This window comes from Manis javanica, chromosome 18 (assembly GCF_040802235.1).
Source record: "Manis javanica isolate MJ-LG chromosome 18, MJ_LKY, whole genome shotgun sequence".
In the NCBI taxonomy this organism is placed as follows: Eukaryota; Metazoa; Chordata; class Mammalia; order Pholidota; family Manidae; genus Manis; species Manis javanica.
Window position 1 is genome coordinate 20,907,195 of NC_133173.1, and position 14,959 is coordinate 20,922,153.

A 14,959-nucleotide genomic window follows, 5' to 3' on the forward strand; every position below is an offset into this window, starting at 1 on the left:
GCCTCAGGACGGAAGGCATATTTGTCCCTGACCATGGTAATAGGAAGAAGTAGGTTTCCCTGGGACTGAGGTTTTCTAAGCTCAAGGTTGCCAGCTGTGGCACAGACCTACTGCATGTGCAGTGACCTACTGGATGGCCCTGCATCACCCTGAGACTGAGAGATGAAGAGGATTGGTGGGCACATGAGGCTTTTACTCCTCAGTGTATGTACGCATGCATTCCTGCATGTGTGTGTATGTATGTATGTGTGTATGCATAATATATATGTGTGCATGTATTACTGTATGTGTATATATATGTGTGTATACATATATATATATATATATATATATTTCAAAATCATTGTTGCTTTGAGGTAGTACCAGATGCTGTGAGTATTCAGAGATTTTCTCACTGTAAGACAGGGTACCCACTCAGACATTAAACACCAAATAACATGTCCTTTCCAGGAGTTTTAGCAGTACATGAAGCAATATAAACAAGGAAATCTTCCTTTCTCCTTTGGACTGGCTAAGGTCCCCCTCTCCTGCTCCCACAATCTCTTACTTTCTAACCACAGTGAACAAATCTGTTAACCCACCAGTACCATCTAATTCAACTGAGGCTAGTGGTTCTCTTAGCTGTTCAGCTTACTAAGGAGCTTTGGCCAAGTGGCTGCAGGCTTTTCATTTGTCAAGAGGAGCTGGTAACGCTACCCTCCAGCAATTGCTTTAAGGATTTGAGAAAACAATAAAAATGCATAGGAAGGTGCCAGGCCCAGCATCCAGCTTATACAAGAATCTCCAATGATTATTTTTTAAATTGCTATTTTGACCTCTTGGTAACTGAATTGGTAATTGCAATTGAGGCTCAGAAGTCATTCTCTGCTTTATCATTCGGAGGTGACAATAAAGCAGGGACCCCTGGGAAGCAGCTATTCCAGTCCCAGTCTGGAGTCCAGCTTGTGGCTTGCACAGCACTGGGAGGCACAAGGCAGTGGAGAAAGCTCCAGGAGAGGCAACTCTGACGGTGTTTGTCTTTTGGCTCTTTCCACGCAGTTGGGGATTGCCAGGAAAAGACGCAGACGGCCTGCTCAGCACCAACATTAGCCCCTGTGTAAAACATCCTTCTCTCTTCCTATTTCTGGGAACAGGAGAGGACCTCCTTGGGTTGCTCACTTTCTGTTTTTCAAGTGCCAATTTATTCCTTGGAGATGTTACATGCTATGTCACCTAGGACACCAACATTTACTTAATGTCAAGGTGACAGGGTAGTGAGACCCCCAACCCACCCAGCCTCCCAGACCTTGGGGTCCAGGATAACAGCCTCTGCCTCCTCTCTACCCTGGACACAAACATGAGGATGTGTCATAACAGAGGGGGTGAGAGATCTCTTTTCAGCAGATAAGGCAAGTTTTCTATGAACCAAGGGACCCAAAGGGTCACTTTCCATTATTAAACAATTCTTCTTTTGTCATTGTCCTTTTGCTCCAGAGTACTAGTTTATTCTCACCTGTGCTGGAAGGTTTGAAGTCCCCAGGGAAACTCGGTGTGCTGTCCATGCATGGTGTACCACCCACTGTCAGTGCTTCTGCAAGAAAGTTATGCCAATGAATTCACTGCTTCCTAGGGTGTCAATGGCATAATTTATAGAGGCACAGGCCAGCTGGAGGTCACCTCTGGGTGGGGGGGCCTCTCACAACCCGATACTGAAGCCATTGATGAAGGCCATTGTGCAGTGCACACCAATAGTCATTACCCCTCACAGTCCTCCATTCTGTGGAGAACTGCCCTCTTCCAAAGAGGATCCCCCCAGACTGGGCCAGTGACTGATGCAGGTACAAAAGCCAGTCCCTCCCCCATGTGGTCTTGTGTCCTCTAGTGGGACAGGACAGAAGCCAGTCTGAGCAGAAACTTCCTTTTACCTAAAAACACCTTTAATAACTCACTTAAATCTGAATCCTTGTCTCAGGCTCTGCTTCTAGGGACACCCAGCCCTAGACAAGATCAAGAACCCCTTTAAAAGAAAACAAAGACAATCTGTTATGAGATTTTGTTTCATTTTGTTTTGTGGTGCTTCTTTTAATTCATGTAAACTAATTCTGAAATTCAGGCAACTGGAAAATAAAGACTGTGATTTTCAGCAGAGCTGTGTCATTTTTTCAAAAATTGTGTTCCTAATTGTTAATATTCACTAACAAACAGGAGCCAGTACACTTTCCTGTTAATGGAGAGCAGATGAAGTGAATTTCTATTTGAAGAAAAGCATGCACACTAGATAATTAAATGCAAGATAAAGTTTTAAAAAATCTAGATATCATAATTACAAAACAATTTTTAAAATTTTTAGCCAGGGGAGAATTCTTCCTCAAACTATTCATTGTTAGTAACATTAGATAGCATCATTCAATCTTTTTTATCTGGTTTAAAAATTTTTTAATTTTGTCACTGAAGTTCCCAATGTTAATATTTGTCCTGAGAAAGTGTGTTAAGTAATTCACCCATTATCCAGTGGTCAACAGCAGTGAGAACAGTCTGACATCAATTAGTCAGAAGGTCATAATACATAACCATTCACGTATCCAGGCCATTGGTTACCCTCCTCCCATTCACAATTCCATATTTGAAGAAGTTAATGAGGGGATCAGGGAAAGTCAGTAAAAAAAATCCACATGCAATTTATGATGTCACCTGATTCCTAGACTCCATATGACACTGTCTACCTTGCCATTTCTTCCGCTCCCAGGGGGCTGCTTTTTTCTGTTCTTTTGTTCAAATCAGCCTTTTAAAAAGTGACTTCCCATGGGTAGGTGCAGAGAAAGATGACCTTTAAATGCTATTGCAACTCTGCCTCCCAGGATTGTGTCTAGATAATCCCTCTATGCCTCATGAAATGGTTTACTCTTTATAAACTTACTCTTCAATCATTTTCATTAATCATAAATTTTGAAACAAAAATTTCATTTGCTATTCACTGAAAACATGAAACAAACATAAGGTACACATTATGACCATTAATGAATATTAAGGAAACCATTTTTTATTAATGATATATTTAGAGATAATATAAAACCTAATAGAATTATTGATTCAATTAAGAGGGAAATCTTTTTTTGTTCAAACAACTAAAGTGTGCATAAGGAAAACAGCTATGTTTTTAAATATTTTTCTTTTGCTGGCAATTGTATTTATAGATTTGAGAATAGCCATAACTAGAAGTAATTATTAGTATGTATTGTTTAATGAAATAACATATTAAAAATTCAATACATGGAGCCCCTTGTTATCAATGGTCTCAGATGACAACCAAAATGGTAATGTACTTCTGGAATAAAATTGCACAGCATAACAATTCGAATGGAGGCTGACAGGATACAACAGTGAATGCAGTCAACCTCAACAGCATGAAATACCTGAAATAATAAATATACAAACAAAGTTAAATTATTTTAATTTATTTAACATCAAAGTATGAAAGCCTGAGCCTCTGATACTCTAAGGATTCAAACGTTCCACGAAAGCATGTAACTGCCATGGGAATATGGCGCATGTAACCCATCATCTGTTGGAAAAGGATGACATCACCAGTCATAAATGTTACATTACAAACAAAGGTCATTCATCTGTCACATTGCAGTGCCATTACACATGGCATTCTTCCAGTGTCACAGCCACCCAATCTCAGACCCAAGTCTCAGGACCTCAAGCACTCTCTCCTCTCTCCTGTCTCTGATTCTGTGATGCTGATCTCCCCACTTCCCCCTGCACCTTCCATGACAGACATTTCTTCTATATTATCATTGTTTGCATGTCTGTCTTCCTCAGGAGGTCCTCAGGTTCCTAAGGTCAACAAATGTAGTTTTTCATTTACATGTGCCCAGATTCCAGCAGCATCCTGGCTTCACACATTACTCACTGCCAGTCAGACGGTTGATGACCAACCTAAAGCAGAACAAAGATTTCCTGGCAAAGTTCTTTCCACTGTCTTCTGTGGAGCAGGAATGGTGCTGTTTTGACTCTTCACACTTCTGCTGGACTAGAGTAAACAAAGATCTTGTTCATTCCAATAAAGCACTTAATTAAGAACAGTTGTTGAAATGTCAATAAATATTCAAAAGGAAGGCTTTCTGGAGATAATTTGAAATTCAGATATTCTGGCTGTGATAAATGAGAGCTGATGGTGGAGAAATTATTAGTCATTCATCTGAATGTGCTTATTAGGCCAACAGCCGTAGTTAGCACCATGGAGAGCAAAGAAAGGCTGAGAAGGCCCTGGAGAAGCTCCCCCAGCCAATGGCCAGGAGGGGAAACAAATCTGGCTTCTCTACTCCGAACCAGCCTGCTCAGCTCCGCAGCTACCTGGAGCCCGTTAGGAGACCTGTATGCACAGGGACTGGGACACAAAGCTGTGAGAGACAATTATCCTGTTAGGTGGGCCAATACTCTGGGACCAATGTCAGCTGAAAGCCCCCTTCAGTCACTGCATTTTTCCATCAACTGTGGTCCTCAACACAATTGTAAACCACATCCCAATTTGGAACCAATTAAGGGAAAAATAAATGTCTCTGGACCACACGATTGGGCTGTTCAAGTTTTCCACTGCCTCATGCCTTATATTCTACTAATGATCTTGTCACATGTCCATGAAGAGCCAAGAGGGAAAGTGAAGTGAGAAAAACAGTTCCTATTATATTGCAATTCAATGATCTCTCATTAAAGGTGAGGATTATAACTGCTCTGTACCAGAGACAGCTGAAGCTCGGTGAGGCTAATTAACTTCCAAGGTAACATGGCTAGAAAGTGACGCTGAGTCCAAGTCTCTTTGAGTATATCAGAGGTTCTGACATACAATTCTCGTGACATCTTCCGAGAGCTAAAAACATGCTAAGGAAATCCGGTTCTTTCTTTTTACATCCATGCACAATTCATCTTCTTTTCCCATATATTTGCATATAAGTTCTATGAATGAGTTCTTTTGGTTTCCAAGAATCATGTTATTATAAGCCTTCATTTACAGTGTTAATGATTATTTTCATTACGATAGTTATTTTTAAATTTATGTGTGAGGATACAAAAGTATTGTTTTATTTGGTTTAGTATGCAACTTAAAATGATACCACATTAAATATCAACACCTTTTCAAGTTATTTAATGGTTCCTCATGTGTTATTGGCATGAGTTGACAAAGTGATGCCAATATCAACACCACAATGTGAACTCTGAATTCAAACTAAAGTAAACACTTATGGCTGCTAAAGTTTCTACATAGTACTGTGTTAATATTCAAAATCAAACAAACATAAGGACTGTAGGTTGAACTACCTTTCTAAGTACAACAATACATGATTTACTTTGGCTTTCAAGATCCTGTAATAAAGAGATTTTATTCCCAAATGTCACCACTTAAGAAGTGCTTTCTTTAGTACATATTTCTACTTCATGGTAGCATAGACAAGGTATGAAAAGGAATAGCCAATTAATAAACTTTTAATTGATCTGAATGAACTTTCTTTCACTTAGTTTTCTTTTATGCTTATTCTCTAGCACCTTAATTGCCTTGACTTTTCTGGAAAGACCAGACTTCATCGATCTCCCTATTACTTCAGAGCTGCCTTGTAAACAGGTACTATTTTAGAGCTTGCACTTGGTTCTCAGAAGCTTATAAAACCTTATTTTGATAATTATAATTAATATGTGCCACTCAGAGTTTCTGATATAGAATTTTGTTATTTGCGTATTTTTAATTATGTACAATTTCCCTCTCCACCTTACATCTCAGTTGGTAGAGACTTAACATTTAAGTCATTTTAGACTTTAGTAGAATATTACATTTTTTTGAGCTGTTGGTATCAAAGGTCATCCATTTTTTAATTTTTATTTTTAATTTAATTTATATTTAACTTAATATTATCTTGGTTTCAGGTGTACAACATACTGATTTGACAATTATATACATGACAAAATGTTTACCATAAGTGTAATTACTATCTGTCACCATACAAAGTTAAGAAAATACTATTGACTTTATTATCTATGCTGTACTTTTCGTATTAGTGACTAATTTATTTTATAGCTAAGAATTTGTATCTCTTAATCCCCTTCACTTATTTCATCCATCACTCTGCTCTCCTCCCCTGTGTCAACCACCAATTTGTTCTCTGTATTTATAAAGTCTGTTTGTATTTTTTGTTCTTTTTGTTTTTTAGATTTCAGATATATATGAAATCATATGTATTCATCTTTCACTCTCTGACTTTTTGCACTTAGCATAATACCTTTTAGGTCCATCCATGTTTTTGTGAATGACAGGATTTCATTCCTTTTTATGGCTAAGTTATATTCCATTGTATGCCTGTACCGCAACTTCTTTATTAACTCATCTATAAATGGTGTCCCTATATTTATTTCAGCATTTTTCACAATTGCCAAGATATGGAAGTGCCCAGTGGTAGAAGAGTGGAAGATTACATTTTATTATGGCCATGCTGATCAAAGATTAATTATGTTAAATGGCGGAGACTGCCTATGTTCAATTATAACCATTCTTTTTGTCTTTGAAAACAATAGTACTGCTAGAATAAAGACTACATTTCTGTCCTCATGTTCATGTAGGTATGGCCGTGTGCTTAAATTACAGCCAATTATGATGTGTATAAAAGGGGAGGGGCTTGACCTATTTTTTTCTCTGTACTTCCTGTTGTTTAAAAGTCAGATGCTACACCTGCAGCCAGTAGACCATGAGATAACCTTGGAACAGTAAGACAGAAGGAACCTGGGTCCCTGAAACTTTGCATTGTCAAATGTGATAAAAATTATACAAATATCATTCAAATAACTGTTACTTTATTTTAATTTTTTGCTTCCAACCAGACTCAATTTTTAGGAACTTTATTGAGATAAAATGAACATACCTTATAATTCACCTATTTGAAGTGTATGGTTCAATGGTTTTTCATGTATTCACAGATGTGTGCAACCAACACAAAAATCAAATTTAGAATATTTCCATTACCTCAAAAAGAAATTCCTTTATCTATTAATTCAGCTAATGATAATACCTTGTAGCTATTACTCTGCTGTGCACTTATCTTACAGCCCCCCCCACCCCACCGGCCCTGAGGAACCTATAATCTATTTTCACTCTCTATAGAGGTCCCCATTCTGAATTTTTATATGACTGGAATGATATAGTATGTAGTTTTTGTGACTTGCTTCTTTGACTTACCATAATATGTTTTCAAGTTTCATCCATGTCGTAGTATGCATCAGTACTTCATTTCCTTTTATGGCCAAATAATCTTCTAATGTATTGATATACTGCATTTTGTTTATCTGTTCATCCATTGTTAAATGTTTGGTTTATTTCCACTTTTTGACTATTATGAATAATGCTTCTACAAATATTCTTGTAAAAGTTTTTGTGTAGAGATATATTTTCATTTCTCTTGAGCATGTACATATAGTGGAATTGCTGTATCTAACTGTAATGCTGTTTATTCATTAATAAGCAGAGGACTTATTAATGACTGTTTTCTGACTGTTTTCTGAAACAGATGCACCATTTTACATTCTCATTAACCCTGTGAAGGTTCTGATTTCTCCACACCTTTGCCAACACTTGTTGTCTGCTGTTTTGATTATAGTCATCCTAGTGGGTATGAAGTGGTATCTCACAGTGATTTTGGTTTGCATTTCCCTGATGACTTCTGCACTTATTGGCCATCTGTATTTCTTGGAGAAATGTCTTTTCAGATCCTGTGCCTATTTTGTAATTATGTGTCCTTTTATTATTGAGTTTTAAGAGTTCTTTATGTATTTTAGGTACATGATTTGCAAATATTGCCCTGCATTCAGTGCTTTGGGTGTTCACTTTCTTAATGGTGTTCTTTGAGGAACACGCATTTTTAATTTTGATGAAGTCCCAATTTATCTATTTTTTCTTTTGTTTGTGCTTTTGGTGTCAAATATAAGAATCTTTTGCTGAATCCAGAATCATGAGATTTATACTTCTATTTCCTTTTAAGAGTTTTATACTTTTAGCCCTTACATTTAGATTTTTGATCCATTTTGAGTTAATTTTGATATATGGTGTGAGGTAAGAGTCCAATTTCCTTCTTTTACATGTGATTATCTAATTATCCCAGCATTATTTGTTGAAAAGACTCTTTCCACCTTGAATGGTCTTTGCACGATTGTCAAAATAAGTTGGCCATTGACATAAGAATTTATTTCTGGACTCTCAATTCTATTGCACTGATCTATATATTTGTTCTTGTGCTAGTACTGCACTGTCTTTGATTACCATTGTTTTGTAGTAAATTTTGAAATCAGGAAGTATGAATCCTTACATTTTATTCTTTTTTTCTATTTTCAGGATTACTTGGCCATTCTGGGTCTCTTGCAATCCCACATGAATTTAGAACTATCTTGTTAATTAATAGGGTTCTGACTTGGATTGTGTTGAATATGCAGATTGGTTTTGGAAATATTGCCATCTCGATGATGAAGTCTTCTGACTCATGGATGTGGGATGTTTTCCTATTTATTTAGAACTTCTTTCTTTTCTTTGAGCAAATAAAGTTATCCTTTATGATGCTATCATGAATGGAATTGTTTTCTTAATTTCATTTTTGGATTATTCACTGCACATGTGTAGATATCCAACTTATTTTTGTGTTTTTATTTTGTATCCTGTTACCTAAGTTAATTTATTAATTCTAACAGGTTCTTAGTGAATTCCTTAGGATTCTTTCTATATATGATTATATCTTCTACACATAGTTAGTTTTACTTCATCCTTCCCAATGTGGGATGACTTTTATTTCTCTTGTCTAATTGTCATGGCCAAAACCTTCATTACAATTATGAATACAAGTGGCATTAGACATCCTGGTCTTGCTTCTGATGTCAGGGAGAAAATATCTGTTCTTTCACCATTAAGTATGATATTAACTGTGAGTTTTTGTAGATGTCTTTTATCAGGTTGAGAGAGTTCCCTTCTATTTGCAGTTTGAGTATTTTTTATCATAAATGGGTGCTGGATTTTGTCAAATGCTTTTTTCTGCATCTTTTGAAATGTTATTATGATTTTTATTTCTTATTCTACTGATAGAATTTATTGCATTAATCTAGGTTTGGGTGTTAAACCAATCTACGGTTTCTAAGATAAATCCCACTTGCTTTTGGTGTATAATTCCTTTTATAGGTTGCTGGCTCTAGCTTGCTAGAATTTTGTTAGAGACTTTGCTTTCAGATTCATAAGAAATACTGGTTTGTAATTTACTTTCTTGTGTTATCTTTGCCTGGTTTTAGTATAATGGTAATATTGGAGTCATCAAATGGTTTGTAAAGTGCTCTCTCCTCTTCTATGGTTTTTTTTTGGAATTTATGAAGATTTAGTACTTTTTTTTTAATGTTTGGTAGAATTTAAGAGGACTGAAAGTACATTGCTTAGACTTCATAGGCAATCCAGTGAACATAAAGAACGTTAGGAGAATGAGAAAGATGAGGGGTTACCTTTGGATATGGGATTTTCTTTGTGGGTAACTTTTTAGATTATTAATTAATTTCTCCATTTGTTATAGGTCTATTTAGAATGTCTATTTCTTCTTGAGTCAGTCATGGTAGCCTATGTCTTTCTAAGAATTTTACCATTTCATCTATGTTATCTAGCTTTTTTAGTATTTAATTGTTCATTGTTTTCCATTATAATCTTTCTTATTTCTGTGAGTTGGAAGTGATGTCTTGTATTTCATTTCCACTTCTGTAATTTAACTAGTCTCTTCTTTTTTCTTGGCTGATGTCTTGTGACAAATCTTCACAAATGATTATTTTTGTCCTTCATGAGTGCGGCGTGAAAACTTGACATTGTGTATCCAAGACTCTAGACTCTGAAATTTGTTTCCCTCTAGCTCACATTAATTGATTATTTGAAGAAATCATACTATTTTTCTGGAATCTAAAGTACATATAACTTGTAAATAATCCAACATAGTCAATCCTACAGAAATAGTTTTCTTTTCCTTCCATTGAAAGATTTACTATTATGAGAGTGAGTAATTATCAATATGGTGAGTCCATCAATTATTTATGCTTATTTAGTTCAGTAAGATCATTTAAATTCTGAATCAGTAATGCTAAATAATTTTTACTTCGTTTATTTAAAAATACAAAATTTGAATTTTTATTCTAAGTCTTACTGCTAAACTTATCTTCTAGAAGAAACTTTGCTCAAAAAATGAGCTAAGGAGCCATAAGTAAAGTAGTTGGCTAATGCTATGACCAGACATAGGTCTGATGGAACAAGAAATCCATTGCTAACTCATTGTTGTGTGTTGGAAATTTTACTGTGTACAGTCCATAATACTGAAGAGTTGTTAGAGGAGATAAGCCTTTTGGGACTTGAGAACATAATCTAAACCAAAAAGCTAAGTTCCATTTGCTTCTGGTTCATGTAAAAAATCTAAAACAGAGGTCTGCAGATTTTTTTCCTGTAGAGGACAGAAAGTACATTTCTTAGACTTCATAGGCAATCCAGTGAACATAAAGAACGTTAGGAGAATGAGAAAGATGAGGGGTTACAGGAAATCTCCCCTTGGAGCTCCACACTTAGCACCACTCAATTCTCTTCACTCCAACCCCTGGTACTGTGTGTTTTATCAAAGATGAAACAAAGAAACAAATAAACAACACCAACACATCTTCAGAGACATCTTTAATAAAGACACTGGAAATTAATTACCTATGAAGAGCTACCCTGCTGAAGAGGGTGTATGCAACCCAAAAAAGAAAGGGCCTCTTCACTGGCACTGGGGGCCTGCAGCATTTAGGCCAGCTCTCTGTTGGCTTACCCTAAAATAAAATGCCCTGCAAAACCCCCAAGAACATACTCAGACCTCTTACTTAGTCTTAATACTTATGAGAAAAACTTGGCTATAAAAGATAACCATAGGATATACGACCAGATAAAGCTATCTTACAAAATACCGCCCAAAAGGCCATCAGTTTTAGAAAGAAATCCACTGGTGTGAGCAAAAAGATCACATAAACAAAACAGGAAAATTAGCATTAACAATAAATACTTTGGGGACCCAAGAAAACCTTTACTATTCTCAGAGAGGTTTAAGAAAACGAAGCAGCCTTGACTGACAAAGGCGAAGATCAATATACAAAAATCAACTGCATTTTCACATACTAGGAACAAACAGTATGAAACTAAAATAACAAAATGCCATGCAAATATCATCCAAACATGCAAAATAGGGATAAACTCAACAAAAGGTGTGGGAAAGTCTCTGACATTCAAAACCAAAAACTATTGCTGAGAGAAATTAATGATGACTTAAAGCAGTGGTTCTCAACCAGTTGTCCACCCCTGAGGACATCTTAACAAATCCAGAGACATGTTGGATTTGCCATAACTGAGGGGCAGGTTGTGCTACTAGACTCTAGTGGGTGAAGGCCAGGAAGGTTGCTAAACACCCTACCGTACACGGAACTGCTCCCACAACAACGAATTGTGTGAAACAAAATGCCAGTGTGCAGAGGCTGAGAAACCTACACTGTTAGGATGCCAGTTAGTCACATACTGGTGTATAGATTCAATATAGTCCCAATCATATTCCCAGAAGAGAGATAAATAAAGAAGCTGATTCTAAAATTCATATGGAAATGTCCTCAAGATGCCAAAACATCTTTGAAAAAGAATAATAAATTCGGTGAACTAACACTTTTTGATTCGGAGACTTATTAAAAAACAACAGTGGTCAAGAAGTGCAATATTGACCTCAACACAGCCAACGATTAATGAAACAAAATTAACAGTCCAGATATGGGCCCACATATATAGGGACAATTCATTTTCAACAAGGTTGCAAAGGCAATTCAGTGGAGAGAAGGATAGTCTTAACGAATGGTGCTACATTTGGATATATGTGTATGGGGAAAATGAATTTATATTTCACAACATAAGCAAAAATTAACTCAAAATGCGTAAGTCTAAATGCAATTCCTGAAACTATAAAACTTCCAGAAGAAAACAAGGAATAGTTTTTGACGCCTATAGTTAGCCGAAGATTTCTTAGAAACAATATCAAACACATGTCTCATAGAAAAAAAACATATGTGAATTGGACTTCATCAAAATTAGTAACTTATTTTCTGAAAAATAGTTGAGAGAATGAAAAGACAAACTATGGACAAGGAGAAAAAGTTAGGAAGCATATGTGTGATAAAAAATTTGTATCTACCATCTATAGAACTCTCAAAACACATTAAGAAAACAAACCAATTAAGAATGGACAGAAGTTAAACGTATCATTTATTAAAGCAGACAAACAGATTACAAATAAACACATAAGAAGATGCTCAACATCATTAGCCAATAAGAAAAAGCAAATTAAAACCAAAAGGAGATACCACCATATAACTTTCTAAAATTAGAAAAGCTAACCATACGAAATATTGTTGGAGGTACTGGAAATCTCAGACACAACTGGTGAAATATAAAATAGTAAAACCGTTTTGGAAAAGAGTTGGGAAGTTTCATAAAAAGTTAAACATATACCACCATAAGATCCAGCTCTTTCACACTTAGATACATACCCAAGAAAAATGAAAGCTTATGTCTATGCAAAGACTTGTGTGTGGATGTTCACAGCATCTTTATGTGCAAAAGCCAAAAGGTGGAAACAATCCAAATGCCTGTCAACAGGTGAATGGATAAACAAAGTGGGGATATCCATACAATGCTACTCAAAAACAAGAAGTCATGAAGTATTCACACACAGCAGCATGGGTGAATCTCAAAATAAATAATTTATAAATATAAATAGGCTGAGTGAAAGAAGTGAGAGAGAAAAAAAAGTGCATACTGTTTGATTTTGTTCATATAAAATTTGGAAAGTACAAACTAAACTCTAGTGTATCAGAAAGCACAATAGCTGTTGCTTGGGGACAGGAATGGGTGCAGGAGAGTGGGGTGCAGATATTACAAAGTGGCACAAGGAAGCTGTTGGGGAGAATGAATCATTCACCATTTTGACTGTGATAATGGTTTCACATTTGTCAAAATTTACAAACTACACATTCTAAATATGTGAGTTTTGTATCTCATTTGCAGTTGAAAAAAAAACTACTTAGAAAAAGAAATAGAATTGTTAAAATACAACATCAGTTTCTCAGAACACATAGCTCACAGACAAAACACTAGAACAGGAGAGAAAGATTATCTATTAAGCACTGAACCATTAAGAGCAAAATCTGACTAGTAGGAGCACGTGAAAAAAAGTAAAGGTGATATCCTTGAAGAAATAACATAAAGAAAGAATAAAATAAATAATAAAAAGTGTTTAGAGCTAAGAAATACAGATCTTTAGAATTTCACCCGAGATCCAATACAATAAACAAAGGACTCACACTAAATACACTTTTTTGAAATACTAGAAAGATGTCATAAAAGCTCCCTTAATCCAGGGGTGGTTGAGTCAGAGGGTTTGAGGAGTTGGGGGTGAGTCCCTACAAGTACATGAGAATCAGCTGACATCAAGCCAGTGTCACTGGAAACTAGAATACAATGGCACAATGATTTAAAAGTTTTGGAAAATTACTTTCAATCCATGTCATATCTAGCTAACTACCAATTAAACATAAAGGACCCAAGAAAGAATTCAGAAATGAAAAGCCTCAGAAACTTTCTGTTCCATACCCATTCTTCAGATATTAATTGAGGATGAACTTTGGCAAACGAGGAATAACATCCGGAAAAGGGAAGACATAGGCTATTAAAAAAATGGTGGACCTAATCCAGGAGTCCAGTGGAAACAAATCATGGGATGTTTTGCAACAGGTCCAAAAAGCAAGCAGTCTAATTTACATGGGAAGTTAGTCAATGCCACAAAGAATATTTAGTTAGTCAATGCCACGAAGAATATTTTCATGTAGAAATATGGAAAATATAGCAAACAATATAAATTTAATGATTAAAGTAGGTAATGCTAGGTATGTGGCCAAGAAATTTTATCATTATTTCCTTACTAAGTGAATGCAAATTAGAAATGCCAGAATGGATATTTGTGGTTGATTGGGAGGGATTACATTTAAGAAAGTCTTAGAAAAAATTGGGAAAGTCTTCCTGCAAACATATATGTTGTGAGGCTTAGAACAATTGAAGTACTGTAGGGAAAAGTGGTTTGATCTAGACCTTAGGAATATTCTCTTTCAAGTAGCCCAGAGTTGAGACACTGGACTAAAGAAGTCTGAGCAGACTGTTCAGCTCCACTTTGAGGAATATTTATATACTTATTCAACAACTTTTAGAATTAAATCATAAGTAAATCCTATAGGCTGAAGTACAGCTACGATGCTGAACATGTGATGCTGAAGGCTCTCTGCCCTCACAATGCAGTACCCCTGCCGGACACCTCTTTTCTCACACATCATCAACTGACCCCATGTTCCAGGTAGAAAAACTCTGAACTACAGTATTTCTAACTTCTTCTAATGTTTATCTTTACACATTCAATGAAATACTAAATTTTGAACTGCCCTAATGCTGTAGAGCTCAATAATGTGGATTGTTCATTATTTTCAACCCTTAGAATCAATCTAATAAACAAAAGAGTAAATGGTGAAATATACTTTTGATTGTAGGCAAATGTAAATGTTTTCAGCCTTGATCATGTGAAAGTATGGTTCATGGTTAACAGAAGGGAGGCGAGAAAGGGAAAAATAAACAAAAGGGAGGAATGGGGTGTTAATATCTTTACCTAAAAAATGGAGTGTCAGCAGACAACTGCCTACACCTGGTGAAATTAGAAATGAAGATTTCAGTTGTAAAGATATTTTCTTACATTCATCTGACCACGAGGGTCACCCCCTACTTTCCTGTTTGGTCTCAGGATGCACACCCACAGCAGATGGGCTGTAAAGCCGGCCGTCTCCGTGACCTGCATTTTGCTGACAAGCACTCTGCATGGCTTGC